General features: G+C 31.0%; 2 long non-coding RNA genes across 2 annotated transcripts; both read right to left on the minus strand.

The window, feature by feature from the left end:
* Nucleotides 1–5540: 5540 nt before the first annotated feature.
* Nucleotides 5541–8747, minus strand: LOC126884374 (uncharacterized). The gene is made up of 3 exons (XR_007697994.1): nucleotides 8158–8747; nucleotides 7661–7963; nucleotides 5541–7248 (listed from the first exon to the last, which is right to left on the minus strand). It is a non-coding gene; the product is annotated as an uncharacterized LOC126884374 (long non-coding RNA).
* A 4939-nt stretch (nucleotides 8748–13686) lies between these two features.
* LOC126884375 (uncharacterized) lies at nucleotides 13687–16564 on the minus strand. The gene is made up of 2 exons (XR_007697995.1): nucleotides 14934–16564; nucleotides 13687–14510 (listed from the first exon to the last, which is right to left on the minus strand). It is a non-coding gene; the product is annotated as an uncharacterized LOC126884375 (long non-coding RNA).
* Nucleotides 16565–18091: the final 1527 nt, after the last annotated feature.

The following is an 18091-nucleotide window of genomic DNA, read 5'->3' on the forward strand; positions in this document are numbered from 1 at the left end:
CCTGGTTAAAAATGTACTGCCACAGCTTGTTCGATTAAATAACCACAGGTTCAGTTGAAAGTATTTCAATGTTTTCTCTAAACCAGCGGTTCTCAACCTTTTTGAGTGATGTACCACCTACAGTTATTTTTATTATTTTTGGTACCACCTATACGTTTAAATTGTATTATCAATACTTACTAAGTACTACTATTTTAAATTTTTCTGTGTTTTGTGTACCACCGCCAATAAAGATATGTACCACCAGTGGTACATGTACCACAGATTGAGAACCTCTGCTCTAAACAACTGCAATATTTGTAAAGCTGATATTCTTTGAACAAAAGATTTCTTGCATTGCATCTCATTTCACATATCAATATGAAAAATCTCTTCAAAATACCAAATCTTTCAATAACAAGCAATATTTATAATGGAAGCACTTCAACTGCTGCAGTTGAGAACTGGATAGCAATACATTGTCCATAAATTCCCCATTTTATATACCCATAATATGCACAAGTATATAACAACTCCTAAAATAGAGTATTTATTTCTAAATGTACTTCTATACAGGGTTGCCAGATGAAATTTCAGAATATCCCTAGACGGGAGCTTCAATTTCCCCTAGAAATCCCTAAATCTTATTAATTTGACCTAAAAAAAAGAAGAAATTGACAGATGACAGCTGTCAATTTAATTTATAACCTATTAAACACTATGTTTAATCTACTTTAATCATTGATTAGGTAATGTTTTAATGTTTACTTAGGAATATTTATGTCAGGGAACAATAAATAATGACAATAATAATAATATTTGAACAAAAAGATATTTAATAACAACAAAAAATGGCGCCAGCACAGTTTAATAAATCCCTAGATTTCAAAAAAAAATCCCTCCAGAGCTCCAAAAGCTTCAAAAAATCCCTAGATTCGGGGAAAATCCCTAGACATGGTAACCCTGCTTCTATATTGCAGGATGATTATTATCGGTTATGTCACCGAACAACCCGAAGGTGCACTTCAATAAATTTCATTGTTTAGCTGTCAGACAGATTCTGTGACCTTGCGCCATTTTATCGGTCCAAGTGGTCAGATCCGGCTTTGCTTAAATAGATGTTGCAGCACCGGTGTTGATTTTTCAAATAAGTGTATCAAATAAAATTTATTTACTTTAAACTTATTTAACATATAATTTTAATTAAAAAATATATCGAGACATAATAGCGATCTAATAAGAGCTTCTCTGTATTCTATGTATTTTATCTCTATTTCTGTAATTTTTTTGTACAAAAAATAGGAGTTCCAAGCTCTACAATAACAAAAGTATTGTCCTTTTCATGATCATTTTTCAGTGCGTAACAAATGATAGGAAAAAGGGTAAGTCCGTGATAATACACATTTATGACATTTATTCTAACATGACATTTTAGATAAATCTGACAGTTGTCACATTTTATTTTCAATTTGGAATAAAAACAAATCAAATGTGTTTCTTGCATTTATAAAATGTTATTTGCTTTGATTTGTATAGTCTTATAAATTATACAGATTATATTTGTAATATTATTATCTAATTAAAAAAAATTATTTTTTATTATGGCACCATCTATCGACAACTAGAATAACTAGAATAAATGTTATAAAAATGTCATCGACGAAATGTAATCACCGACATGCCTTTTTTTCTGTCACATACAATTTATTGCGTTAGAAAGAAATCGAAAAACTGTGACGCACTGAAAGATGATCATGAGAAATACTGTATGTATAAGTACGTTTTCAACAATATTTTATATACAGGGTGTCCAAAAACTCCACCGACAAACGAAGACAGGAGATTCCTCAGATAAATTTAAGACATTTTAACCTAATTCTTCTAGTCCGAAAATGCTTCCTAAGCGGGCTAGAGCTCTTTAAATATGGCGTCTTGTAATTAGTTTTTCTTAAATAACTCCAGAACGTTCTCATTTAGAATCATGAGAATTGGTACGCATATTTATCTTTCAGAGATAAATTGATTACATTTATTGTGAACTTTTAGTACCGGTCATAGGCGTCCGTTTTGGGTAGGACAACGGTTATTTTATCGGATAACTTTTATGTCTTTAACTTTTAAGCATTTTTGACACTGGATTATTAAATTATGAGGTATCCTAGTACTAAAAGGTACTCTTCCTTTAAGTCGGTAGAACACACGGTTTTCTAAAAAAATCGATTTCAAAATTTTTCGTTTCTTGAATTTCCAAAAAAATTAAAAAAAACAGCTAGAAAAACGAAAATTGGTACGTTTATTTATATTCCAGAGATGAATCGATTTCATTAATTGCGAATTTGTAGTACCGGTCATATGCGTCCGTTTTGGGTAGGTCAATAGTTATTTTATCGCATAACTTTTTTGCCTTTAATTTTTAAGAATTTGTGACTTTAGATTATTAAATTATGAGCTATTCCAGTACTAAAAGTTCCACTTGGTATAAGTTAGTAAAATACACTGTTTTTTTTTTGAAAACTTTTTTGCAGTTTTTTTTTTAATTTAAAAGACGAAAATTTTTCAAATCGATTTTTCTAGAAAACGGCGTGTCCTACGGACTTAAATCAAGAGCACCTTTTAGTACTAGAATATCACACAGTATAATAATCCAATATCAAAAATGCTTAAAAGTTAAAGATAAAAAAGTTATGCGATAAAATAACCGTTGCCCTACCCATAACGGACGCCTATGACCGGTACTAGAAATTCACGATTAATGAAATCGATGCATCTTTAGAAGATAAATGTGTGTACCAATTTTTGTTTTTCTAACGCCCGGTTTCATAATCAACTTAAAGTGAACATTAACTAAAGTCCACTTTAACGTTGACATTTACCCATATGAATTGCATTGACAAGGGTACCAACCTAAAACTTAATGTCCACTTTAACTGATTATGAAACCGGGCGTAAATACAAGGGTTCTGGAGGTATCTAAGAAAAACTAATTACAAGACGCCATCTTCAAAGAGCTCTAGCTCCCTTAGGAAGCATTTTCGGACTAGATGAATTGGGTTTAAATGTCTTAAAATTATATGAGGAGTCTTCTGTCTTCGTTTGTCGGTAGAGTTTCTGGACACCCTGTATACATAATATAGGTAAAGTTTTGTTCTGAAGCTATTTCCTTGTGGCATTTTTATAATCAACTATTTTCAATGATTGAATACAAGAATTATTTTGTATTTTGACAACAACACCTGACTTGGGCGTCGAAACGTTAATAAAATCATTTTTTTGGTAAAATTGTGGCTTATTTCCCATTGAAAATAATTGATTAGGTAAAGTTTCATAGTTAATACCAAATTTTCAAGTACCTACCCATTTAAGTACATAAACATTTATAAAAACATTGTGAATTTAAAAATGCTTACCTTGATTCGTCTTTTGGAAAACGGAAAAAACTATAGCTGAAATTTGATACCGTGTTTTTACAGTTGATCGCTGCACAGATTAAATTCGAACTGCCTTTCTTTTTGTCCATATCCATAATTATTATTGCACAATGCACAAAAACAAAATCACCGAACAGAACAACACAAAATCAAAGTAACCCCGAAACAAGCGTGATCTGACAACAACAATCACAAATTGATCGTGTCAGCAGCGGACCTGTGGACCGAAAAAATGGCCGCCAGCCGTGCGCAAGCCAGATGCGCGAACTCTTCCCGCCGAGTCGACTGTGCCTTCGGGTTGTTCGGTGGTTATGTTCTATGTTGTTCTGTTCTTTAAATGACAAAATACTAATTAAAGTCAACGTTTTACTTTTTTCCATGATCTTATTTTACTTTTTATCTACATTACAGGTAACAGCAGATTTTATACAGAATTTCAGCACATTTTAAAAGTTATTTTTATAATTTTTTACAAATTTACAAAACTATTTAATGTCAATTGTCAAAATAAAAGATTCCTTTATATGACATTGCTTGCACATGCGCAAATAGAGGAACGAATTGGACAAATTAACGTCTCCTTAAACATGGCAATAATGAAAAGTCACATTCTAATGTTTTGACAGTTATCTTACGTCAAAAATTTTGACCTACGTAATATCGCTTTTGTAGTAAAAAATACTATATTTTTTAACCCTAACACATTTGTAGGTAGCAAATCATATTTGTTATTCTTATCTTATTTTAATTATATTCATTTTTTTGATTTAACGAAATAAACCTATCAATAAAAAAACTGTTGTTTAGTTGTGTACACCCAAAAACTAACTTGATGTAATACAGATGTCAATTGAATATGACGTAAATACATGTCATAAAGATGTCTTTCTATGGTCAAAATGTCATCCTAAAGACTTCATTTATATGTCTTACGTCACAAAATTACCACAATAAAACGTTGTCACTAATTGCTCAATTTAATGTCATTCAAGTTAGATGTGATGAATAGGGATTTTTATTCACAGTCATTTGTTTCGAGCTTCTGTCATGTGTCACATAATATTAATATATATACATCATAGGGAGAGATTAAGGGCCGGTACTTTATGTCTCCGTTAACAGCCGGTTAGTTAACGGAGGTTTAATCGGGACCTCTTTAGGTCTCTTGTGTTGTATTAAATGCAATTACAAGTATTATTATAATTATAAATAAGTATAACAAGCATTATAATTGCATTTATTACAACGCAAGAGACCTAAAGAGGTCCCGATTAAACCTCCGTTAACTAACCGGCTGTTAACGGAGACATAAAGTACCGGCCCTAAATGTCCAGCAAACGACGGCACTGTTGCCAGATTTACCTTTTTCCTTTTAGCGGGAATTTTAAAATTAGTCTAATGCCACTTTGGTTTTAAAAGAGAGTTTTGTATTCTTAAATTTATAACCTTACTTTTACAAGTAATTAGGATTATTTTATTTACATGTAAATATTTAAACAAGTATTGTACTGTGTCATAATTTAAAACTCATGTTGCAGTATTTTGAAAAAAAAATGAAGCTCAAAAGAAATATACTTATACAGTACAAATTATTTTTTAATGGGAATTGAAATTTACGATTTCAAAGGTGAAAATGTGTTGGGATAGTATAGATGGACACTTTTTTTATTTTAGTATTAAGTGGTTACATAATTATTCAGAATATTAATAAAATTACTAGTAATTTGAATTAGTTTTAATATGTATTATAATAGTATTAATTCTCATCATGTATCTGGCTAAATAGCTAAGCGCTAAAGCCGCAAAATAAAAAAAAATTGAAAAAAACATTCTTAGTGGACTAGCACCTATACTTTGCCTGGGGGCGAGGCGAGTTAATAAATTCTATTTTCTTATTGCAGTCATTTTGTGACAGCTTAAGAGGTTACATAAATGATGTCTTTAGGCTGTGAAATTTTAACCGTAGAAAGACATCTTTATGACTTGTATTTACATGATATAGGGCTTTTCACTGTCATTTGTTTCGAGCTTCTGTCATGTGTTGTCTAATATTAATATATCTATGTCATACGTTATTGATATTGCCAATGATACAAACCAAAGACGTATGATGTAGATTTATTAATATTATGTGACACTTGACCGAAGCTCGAAACAAATGACAATCGCTGAAAAGCCCTATTCAATAGGGCATTTCATTCACAGTCATTTGTTTCGAGCTTCTGTCATGTGTCACATAATATTAATATATCTACATCATACGTTATTGGTATATACCAATGATACAAACCAAAGACGTATGACGTAGATACATTAATATTATGTGACTCATGACAGAAGCTCGAAACAAATGACAATCGATGAAAAGCCCTATTGGCGTCTGCATATCAGGATCCGGTAATACTATATTATTTATCTATGATCAGGATATTGCTGGGTGTACACAAGTAAACAACACTTTTTTGATTAAAAGGTTTATTTCATTAAATCAAAACTTACATGGATACAATTTAAATAAGATATTTTTTCTATTTAAGGCAATATAATATAAGATATATATTTTAGTATAACTCTCCTACATTAACAAGCTTTAACACATTCAGTGGCCATGACGTATGGGTAGCATCACGAAGGTTTTACGGAAGGTACTGACGACACATAAGTTATGCGAGTAGTACTGTGTAACTAAATAAATGATTTAAGTATGTGGTACCAGCTTGTTCGAGATGGGCACCAAACATGTTAATCTGGTCATGCACAGAGACTTATACTATAATATGTTATATCTCATATTGCTCACTATTGTAATGAGTGAGCCTGCATACACGAACTATAATATATTATTATGGTTCTGTGTATGCAGGCTCACTCATTACTACTGTAGTGAACAATATGAGATATACCTATTATATATTATGGTATAGCTCTCCATGAGTGCCAAGTTTTAAACTTAACTGATAACAACTAATGGATACCCTTTTATCCAAAATTTTATGAAAATTTGAATGGTCATATTGGTATTAATTCCACAACCTCTTCCTATAACAATAGGCCCATTGTTGGATGTTATTGCAGTAGTTCTACTGGAAATACTTACTAAAATTGTATGTATCTGCATCACTTAGAAGTCTACCCAAAAAGCTATTAATACTCTCTCTAAACCATCATTAATACATCTTGTATACATAATAGGATTTTTTTCAGAATCAGATATTTTATTAAGATTTACTTACCATGCCCTATCTATGTGCCAGGCACTTAACAGTCTATTAGGAGCAATACCCATTACATTTGACGAGGCATTGTAAAAGGTGTAGATTATGCCTGATATGAAAACATTTGACTATACATATAATACCAACACAGACATGTATTTTAAAAAATTGGTAAATTAAAGTAGGTATCTTTTCTATTTGAAAATAAGAAAGCAGTACAAAATCCATTCCCAAATTCATCTTTTACTAATACTATCATAAGTTCAAAGTCAGGAATAGGAATTGAGCCCATGAGTTCCATCGATTGCGATAAAGGATTTACCAAACTTAATTAACATTTCCTTTTGGCACAGCATTCATGCAAATAAGACAAAAATCATAAATGTTAAATTCAGAATGAATATCCATTAGTATTCTCTGTTGATTGTAAAATAATATTGGACATGAGTCTGTAAGCATTCAACCCAAAAATAAACACTGGTTGCATCATCATTGTACATATACCCATCTTTCAAATCAATGCCATAAGAGAGTTTAATGTTTGTGATATCTTTTCTTGTAAGTAAATCAATTCTTTTTAATTCGCCTCCTATGCTATTATGCTATCCTGAACAGTCTGAAGTTTACTAAAAAAGTAAAATATAGGTATAGGAGAATCAAACACACTAGTTTGAAATTGTAAACTCTAGTAAATATTCATGATTAATATTTAAAAAGTGGTTTAGTGGTAACATTCTTGTTTTAAATTATATTGTGTATATCGACGGCGGAAAGGCAGGACCTCATAACTGAAAAATTTGTATAAAATGAGTTACTTCGGTTTTCGCTTTAGAATAAGTGTATCAGCACCTATTAAACAGCTTTTAGAGCTGGGAAAGCCTTTTGGAAGCCTTCTGGAAACTATCCCAGCTGTAATCGCTGTTTAATAGCTGCCGATACACTTATTCTAAAGCGAAAACTGAAGTAACTCATGTTATACAATTTTTTCAGCTACGAAGTCCTGCCTTTCCGCCGTTGATATGCAAATATTTTACTTACATTTTTGAAGAGTCTCAAAATATACTTTGAAGAGATATTTATCTGATTTTGGTATTTATGTAAGTGCTCTATATCATCCTCGTGCCTGTAATCTGTTTTAAAATAGTTTCAATATTTTTAGATACTATTATTCGACTAGTACACCAAATAAACATTTTGCAGGATCCTTGGGATTTTAAAGCTCTTTCTCTATCTTGTTCTGTAAAATAATTTTTTGAGGATCACATAGATATACATTCATAATAAGATGTTTCATGTTCTTGTACTCTTGTTCTCTTCCTGTGCCAGCCATACAGTGCAAATCTAAAAAAAACATAACAGGTGATTACATGGGTAGTTATACTACTTACAGCTTACTTTGTATCTAATCTATTATCTAGTATTACTCTATTAGTATCTACCTACATAAAACTATCTTTGAAATCTAAATTTTTGATATCAACATCAACCTTAATACTTAAAAAATAAATAATAATGTGCAAGTTACACGTACATACCTAAAAGTTTTTGAATTGCAATTTTATCAACTGGAAAAGACTGCAACATAATGAGTTTGAAATTATGACACAGCACAATATTTATTGTTTCAATTTACATGTAAATAAAATAATAATAATAATCCTAATCACTTGTAAAAGTAAGGTTAAGATTTTTGACTTGAGAAAACCATAGATTTATAATACTCTAGATTGCGCCTTACGATCTTAAAATGGGTGACGGTTGCGACAGAGATAAATGAGCCTATTTGGTCGGTAGTCTCTTTCTAATTCAAGGGGAGTATCGACGACGTCACTATCCTACTCTGTCGTCGAGTATTTTAGATGGTTTGACAGTTCGAGCGCATGGCGACGAGAACTGGTCGTTTGTCTTCGGACGTGGATAATCCTGGTTCGAATCCCATACCACTTTACTTTTTTTATTTTTAATTTAATCAATATTGTGTTTATTAGATATTATTACATCTCTAAAATAAATCTATGCAAAGAAATATATAACAAATAAGAAAAACTGTGTAGGTACCTATAGATTTTTAAAAATATAAAAGCCAATGTTATTTTTTTAATAAGTTAATGGTAGAATAGTATAAAGTAATTAAAAATATTCGTAAACAATTACCAATAATTAATATCAACATAATGTACCATCGATTTATTAATTGAATCGGTCATTTCAAAAACAACACGAGTCACATATTCCTAATTTTACAGAAGAGCAAAGAAAACTTAACTATATAGTCGAAAGATGGATGAAATGGACGACATCAAAATTCAGAGTTATATTGTAGTTTTGTTCCTAATGTTTTTACTGGACTGGTGTTGTTTTTGCACACAACGTTTATCTTAAAGGAGTCTATTCCTCTCAAAAAGTTAGTTTCTGAAAATTGTGGACTTTGCTGTTTTTGAAATGACCGATTCAATTATAAGTAATTAGACATTATTTTTATTTATGAAACTATTGTTACAATTTTTTAAAAAAGTAGAAGCAAAACAAATATTATTCACATCATTCGAATAAGGACGAATTTATATTAATAACGAATGACTTTTATTTTACTATGCAGTTCACAAATATGTATTCCAATATTAACTTACTATACATAGGTACATTTATTATCTGCTAGATTTACTTAGGTCCATTTTTCAGATGTAAAAATATCTAATAAACGCAATATTGAGTAAATAAAAATAAAAAAGGTAAAGTTGGTATGGGATTCGAACCACGATTATCCACGTCCGAAGACCAAAGACCATTTCTCGTCTCCACCCGCTCCAACTGTCAATACATAATACTCGATAAAGTGGGATAGTCACGTCGTCGATATTCCCCTTAAATTAAAAAGAGACTACCGACCAAATAGGCTCATTTATCTCTGTCGCAACCGTCACCCATTTTAAGATCGGAGGACGCAATCTAGAGTATTATATATCTATGGAGAAAACAGAACTGTCAAATTTAAAAGCGAACTGCTATAAAATTTTAAAATTCCCGCTAAAAGGAATCTGGCAACATTGCCGTCGTTTGCTGGACATTCTACATCATACGTTATTGGTAATACCAAGGTGCGGCTAAAGATACAGTGCGGCTCCCTAATTTGCGCATGCGTGTCCTCAACTCCAACGTTGCCGGTTCCGAGATAGTTTGAAGGACAAATTACGTTGAGAAGAAGAAACGCGTAACGCGTCTAACTTCACTTGTATTTTGTATATTTGTCACAGCTTTGGTTGTTTGTTCTTGTTTTGTTGGATATTTTTTATTTTATATTTTGGATCTAAGTTGTATGTGTGTGTATGTCATGTCCTGTTTTATTCATTAAAAAGGACTACTAAATAAAAGTTTATTCTCAGATACAGATTATTCATGGTTTGACCCAAATCAATATGAAAAAAGGACATTTATTGAAGCTATATAATTTTAAACTGTTAATTACAAGAATCACATAGACATTCTTTATAATTAATTTAGACATTTTTGTGTAGAAATAAAAAATAATTTTAGTAGGTATAGATATACAGGGTGTCTGCGTAACTTGGAACCATATGGGAAACTTTTTTAATATCAATTTTACGAAAAAAAGTCATTCTTTATAAAGTGCTCTGCATAGTCTAAAACCTAAGATGCAATCATCAGATATCAAATTTTGTCAACAGTATAGGAGGTATGTCAAAAAATATGAATTTCGCTCAAGAGCAAACTATCTTTATATTTCAAAATATCAAAAAATTTTATTATGAAAAGTTATTTGTAATTAAAAACCATATTCAAATAGGCAATAACAGCCTTCTACTTGAAAAAAAAAATTCTGAAATTTTCCTAAATTACAGATTCCGAACATCATTTTTATCTATTTGACATGTAATAACTCATTTATTAATAATTTTAGGAAAAAAAGTTATTCTTCATAAAAATCTGTGCATGGTCTAAACCTCATGAGGCAACCATCAGTTATCCAAGTTTGTTATTTTATAGGAGGTGTGTCAAATAATATGAATTTCTAAATTCATATTATTTGACCCACCTCGTATAAAATTAAGAAACTTGGATAACTGATGGTTGCATCTTGAGGTTTAGACCATGCACAGATTTTTATGAAGAATAACTTTTTTTCCTAAAATTATTAATAAAAGAGTTATGTCTACATGTCTAATAAATAAAAATGATGTTCGGAATCAGTAATTTAGGAAAATTTCAGAATTTTTTCAGAAGTAGAAGGCTGTTATTGCATATTTGAATATGGTTTTTAATTACAAATAACTTTTCATAATAAAAATTTTTGATATTTTGAAATATAAAGGTAGTTTGCTCTTGAGCGAAATTCGTATTTTTTGACATACCTCGTATACTGTTGACAAAATTTGATATCTGATGATTGCATCTTAGGTTTTAGACTATGCAGAGCACCTTATAAAGAATGACTTTTTTTTCGTAAAATTGATATTAAAATAGTGTCCCATATGGTTCCAAGTTACGCAGACACCCTGTATAAGATGTAATTTCAATTAATTTGAATGCACAAATATCATGCTTGAGAAATTGTGGAAAAGTTTAGGATTTGTTAAAATTCGGGATTCGAAAGTACAGTTCAATTCAACAGATGTAACATAATATACCTATGATATTAACAATATAAACAGGTTAATACAATAAAACAAAGGTTTTTGGAATTTTAATCTTTTATTATATTAGATATAGGGCCGGTACTTTATGTCCCGGTTAAACCGCCATTAGCTAACCAGGTTTAATCAGGACAAAAATATATGCATAGCATAGACATAAACACAATCATACTTATTATTATGATTAGGAGTGCGAAATTGGAAAACCAAGGTGAGGGATAGGAAGCTGATTCTGGATGAGGTCACAAGACTTACCATGGGTTGTGGAGCCAATGATGATGATATTATGATTATACATGATATTACAACGCAAGAGGCCCAAAGAGGTACTTTTCTTTCCTGATTAGCTAACCGAGATTTAACCGGGACAGAAAGTACCGGCCCATAATCTATAAAGTTTTCAACCAAAAGTATGTATTACACTTTCATTTTCGTGTCATCAGCATTTGTTTATTTAAACATACTGTCAAAAAAATTAATAAAAAAACACCATAAAGCTAATTTTTCTATTATTATTTTTGTCCTTTAAAATACAGTAGAGCGTCGATTATCCGAACGACCGGTTATCTGAACTCCCGACTCCTGCGCCCCGCACTCGAGTACTGAGCAAGCGTTAGTAATTAACGCTTAAAAATCTTCAATTTTGTATCCAAAAATATGTTGTTGCAAAGACTGCACTTTTTTGTTTAATTGCTTTTTGTCATTATCAGGGTATAAACAAATATAGTTATATAAATATGGTTTTCATTCACTTGTGGATAAGTATGTATGACAATCTCAATATAGTTTGATTATCCGAACAAATCGGTTTTCCGAACGCCCATGTCCCCCAATTAGTTCGGATAATCGACGCTCTACTGTAACTTCTTTGTTCATACATTTTTGCTAGTTGTGGAAGTCCTTTTAACAGAATGAGATATAAAATAAATTTTATAGGATACTCAAAATCAAACACCAATATCATGTATGTATTTATAAATTTATTAATAAACTGCCAATAATAATAAAATACTTAAATCAGTCACCAATATAATATACCTATTTATTTATAAATTTATTAACAAACTGCAGTCCAATAAAAATAAAATTATCAACATTATACTACATTACAATGATCTTTTGATCATGTTCGAAGCATATTATAATACCAACATTCGTCGGAATATATTCTTTTTAGTATGTGTGTAGTAGAAGCATAGTATATACTATAAAAACATTCTAAATTTCATGTTTTTTGCATATACTTCAAAGAATATCCTCGGACCAAATATACTGAACACATTCATGTACATAGTTACTTAGAATATTCATAAAAGTTTAGTCTTGGAATAAACCTTTATTGAATATCGAATCTACCAAGAACATGAAATTGTTATGTGGGAACCATTTAGGCTTGAGTTAAATGGAGAATAATCTTTTAAAACAAACACACACAAAATTTAGTTGCACTAGATTTGCTCCTGGTTGAAAATGTAGGTACTGCCACAGCTTGTTTGATTAACTAACAGCATCCTCCTTTTCCAGTATTTCAATGTTTTCTCGATTAACAACTGCAATATTATGTAAAAGTATACAAGCCGATATTATTCTTCAAACAAAAGGTAACTTGCATCTCATTTCACATATTAATATTGGGAATCTTTTCTTCATAAAATACCAAATATTCTTTCAATAACAATTCTTGAGGCAATTTGTGATTGATTATACAGCACTTCAACTACTGTCTGACTGAAGATTCTGCACTGCAATGGTGTCATTTGTCCATAATTCTCCATTTTATATACCCATCATAATATGCAAAAGTATTTAAAAACTTCTAAACCTATAGCACTTCCATATTGTATGATGGTTATGTTGTTCTTTATCTGACAAAATAATTAAATTCAACGTTTTACTCTTTTCAATGACCTTATAATATATATTTTCTTAATACCCTTACAGGTACAGGTAAAACAAAATAGAATTTTATTTTTATAGGTTATTTTTATATTTACATTTACATAACAAAAATATTATGTCATTTGTCAAAGGAGTGATTGCCAGGAGCTAGCATTTTGAATTTCCCGGCGATGTCAATGTGTAAACAACATGACAACGTTGTAAATATTTTGACGCATGCGCAAATTAGGGAGCCGCACTGTATCTTTAGCCGCTCCTGTAATACCAATGATACAAATCAAAGACGTATGGCGTAGATATATTAATATTGTATGACACATGACAGGAGCTCGAAACAAATGACAATCGATGAAAAGCCCTATTGATGGCAAATTGGTCATTAAACCTGACATCATATTTTGGTCATGTTTAGGTCTCCTACCAATTAAGACTAAAAAAACATGTCATTTAGACTTCACTCTGTTGGCTGGTCAGTTAAAGGATTTGAAATATATGGATTACTGAATTTTAAAGAAAGCTGCATTAAATATAATGAAAAAAGACAACCTATGACAATAAAACATTAATTGTTAGTCTTTGTTCTGCTCATACTTAACATAATCGTCCTATTTGAAGTCCACATACTGTGTAATAAAACTTAAAGCCACTTTGTGGGCGTTTTTGACATTTTCATAATTGTCTTTAATAGTAAAATGTATGTGTAACACAATAGATGTAAAATTATTATTATTAACACATTTACGGACACGCTTTGCCTGTAGCCACGTCTTCTTATGGAGCAAATGACTTCATATGCAGTCGTGTCTGTGAATGTGTTAAATAATTAACACAAAAAATTATTTTAATTGCTTTGGCTTTCAATATAAACCACAATAATACCACCATTAATTTTTAAGTATATTATGTAAGAAAATAGAATTTACCTAATAACTCACCTCGCCGCCAGGTAAAGTAAAGGTGCTACGTCACTGAAATGTTTTTTCATTTTGATTTATTTTGTTGCTTTAGCTAGCAGATACATGATGGGAATTATTCATACAATACATATTAATACTATTAAAACTAATACATATTAATATTCTAAATAATTATTTAATACTAAAATAAAGAAAAATGTCTATCTATACTACATTAATTGAGACAACATTTTCACTTTTCTTTTCGCAGGATCCTTGGGATTTTAAAGCTGTGTCTCTATCTTTATCTTGTTTTGTACAATAATTATTGTTTGAGAATGGCATACATACATAATAAGATGCTTCATGTTTTTGTACTCCTGTGACTGCAGTACTGAATATTATTTTGTTTCTCTTCCTGTGCCATCCACACAGTAAAATCTACAAAAACAACAGATGATTACATGGGAAGTTATACCAGTCTATACCTCGTCCAATTTACTTACCGTTGCACGTCATCCGCGCCATAGCCTGTGACACGATACCAACACGAAATATTTAGGCGGTGGGTGTGTCTTTTTTAGAATCAAAATGATTCTAAAGGGGAACACACCTACCGCCTAGATATTTCGTGTTGGTATCGTGTCACAGGCTATGGCGCGGATGACGTGCAACGGTAAGTAAATTGGACGAGGTATATATTCCTTGGTTATACCACAGTATAGGAGGAATTCCTCCTAGGCTGTGGTTATACTACTTATAGCTTACTTTTATCTAATATCTACCTACATAAAACTACCTTTGATATCAACATCAACCTTAATACTTAAAAAATAAATAATGTGGAAGTTATTCCATACCTACCTAAAGAGTTTTTGAATTGAAATTTTACCAACTGGGTAGGTTGCCCATGTTTTTCCTGCAAATGAAATCGTAAATCCCTATTGCCATTAATTTGCACTGTAAACAAGTATATCTCTTTTGGGCTTAATTTTTTTAGGACTAACATAATTAAGCGTTTTAAATTATAACACAGTACATACAATACTTGTTTTAATTTATTTACATTTGTAAATAAATAATCACAAAAGTAAGGTTAAGATTCGGATGTCAAATTTTAAACCAATTCGCATTAGAAATTTTAAAATTCCCGCTATGTAAATCTGGCAACAGCGCGGTTGCGTGCTGGATATTTTTAATCTCTCCCTAGAAAACGTATCATTTAAAAATGACATTTAGTTTAGGATGACCTTGAGATACCTGCGTGAAACATCTAAAGAGAGTTAAGTGCAGTGTTGCCAATGTCCGGATAATTATCCGATTTTCGGATAATTTCATGGACCATCGGATAATTTTCGGATTGAACAATTTTTTGGATAATTTAAGGTATTATTTGTTATGCTTTTTATTTCAATAAATAGATTTCTATTAACCTTACAACATACTAGTTTTCTTGTCATTGCCATTATTTGTCATCTACAGTGATATGTGAGAGAGGGGATATGACATACGGTTAAGTAAATGAGCATGGGCTCGATTCCACTGACAAAAACGCACTATCCAATATGGCGGAACAACTCTTTTGTAGTAGGTATATTCTGTTCCATATAAAATACATAATTATAAAATTATATTGTATTATATAAATATATGAATAATTAATAATTTTAATAGTTAATTAATAACATAATATTCCATAATAAAACATAAAAACCTGCTCATCGCCATATTGGATATGACATTGTGTCAAGTCAAGGTCATCTACCAATGTACAAATGTCAATGTCAAGTATGTCATTTAATTAGATTCGGATATTTGGCTCACAACATAAGTTGGATTTATAGTTTGACGTAGCGTAGACGTAGACGCAACGTAGACGTAAGAAACGGACTGGAGACGGAAGAAAATGTTATGTCAATTTATAGATCGACGTAGCGGAATTTTTGCGCATGAGTAGAAAGAGTAAACAATGACTTAATTCTAATTCAACAACATAGCCTATAAATTATAGGAACAGTAAACAAACTTTGTGTTTATTTATTTATACTTATACTATTATTTATTATAATATTTATCTGTTTTGTGTGTTACATGGATTAGGAAATAAACGAAAGTATGCTCTTTGGTGCAGCATGCCGTGGGATTTCCAACTATTTTGTTTCATTTCCTGGTCTTTAAATGTTTATTGGATTTACCTATCGTATAATATGTGTGGATAACCACGAATTAGGCTAATAAACAACTCATATTATTTATCTGAAATATTGAAATGACTCTATGATATATTTTTATTAAATTAATAACTTAACATCCATTGTATTAACAAATAATTAACAAAATTCGAATATGTTGACAATCAACTTTTTACACAACACAAGGAATGAGGGGGCGGGGCGGGTCCACTTTGAGTGACAGAACAAAATTCAGCCTTATGATTGGCCAGACGGAAGAAACGCACTGTAAAAGATGAAAGTTGGTCATCTCTTATGTTACGTTACGTTTCTCTTACGTTCCGTCAGGCGCTTGCGTTCATCTATAAACACGAGTACACAAAATTCGGTGTTGATCTTTTCCAGTGCGTCTCCGTTGCGTCTACGTCTACGCTACGTCAAACTATAAATCCAACTATAGCGTCATAAAGTTAGCGAAACGGTTTTTTCAAAGTCGTTATTTTGACTTCTACCACAGCTCAAAAAATTGCACCTCGTTTGCGGATAATTGCACCGTTCAAAATTTCATTTGCGGAGTTTCCGTTTTCGAGATATAAGCAAATCAAAAGTGGAGATTTCGGCGCAGCGCTAAAAATAAATGTCGATTTTCAGGGTATAAAATGCCGTAAAGTCACTAAATAACCATATCAAAAAATTACACCTCGTTTGCGGATTATGAATAAACTGGTTTTAATTGAAAATTGTGAAAATTGAAAATGTTATAAAGGAAAAACGATTTTAATGTTGGTTGCCTATACTGTAGGGGCAAAGGAATGCCAGAATAATTTTCACTTTTGGTAAACCTAAACTGTAAGGCTAAAAGTAGTATGTACCATAGTCAAAATAACTCCTCCTGACTTAAAGGTAATCCCTCCTTTGAAATTTCATTTGCGGATATTCCATTTTTAAGTTATATCAAAATGAAATTTCTCGGGACAGCGCCAAAGTATATATTTCCATTATCGGGATATTTATTAAAAGCTGTAAAAATAACAATAACTATATTTAATTTCTTCTGGTTTGAGGATTACGAATAGACCTGGTTTAAACTAAAAATCATAAAGCTTAAAAATTTTCCGAAGAAAAAATTTTCCATTTTGGTGGTCCTAAACTGTATTTGCAAAAGTATTATCTGTATATTGTAACGTATCTATATCTAAAATGATTGCTTCTGACGTAAGAATATCCCTCCATTCGAAATTTCATTTGCGGATTTTCCGTTTTAGAGTTATAAAAAATAAAAATTTTCGGCGCCGCGCCAGAGTGTTTATTTCCTTTTTGTAAATATCAGAAGCTATAAAACCACTAAATAATCATATCTTTTAATTCCTTCTCGTTTGAGGATTATGAATATACCTTTTAACTAAACTAAAATTTTTAACTTTTAACTAAAAATCATAAAAATTAAGAATTTTCCGAAAAAAAAAAGATTTCCATTTTGGTGGGCCTAAACTGTATTAGCAAAAGTATTATCTACCATATCTAAAATAATTCCTCCTGATTTGAGGATAAAGCCCTCCATTCGAAATTTCATTTGCGAATTTTCCGTTTTCGAGATATAACCAAATAAAAAGTTGAGATTTCGAATAAATTTTCATTTTCTGGGTATAAAAAGCAGTAAAATTGCTAAATAACCATATCACCTAATTGCTCCTAGTCTGCGGATTATAAATAAACTGACTTTAATTGAAAATAATTGAAAATAGAAAATTTTATAAAGTAAAACCATATTCATGTCGGTTGTGGTTGCCTACACTGTAGGAGCAAGAGCAAAGGAATTGACAAGGTCCATGACTACCATTAGTGATGTTG

This window comes from Diabrotica virgifera, chromosome 5 (genome assembly GCF_917563875.1).
Source record: "Diabrotica virgifera virgifera chromosome 5, PGI_DIABVI_V3a".
Taxonomy (NCBI): domain Eukaryota; kingdom Metazoa; phylum Arthropoda; class Insecta; order Coleoptera; family Chrysomelidae; genus Diabrotica; species Diabrotica virgifera.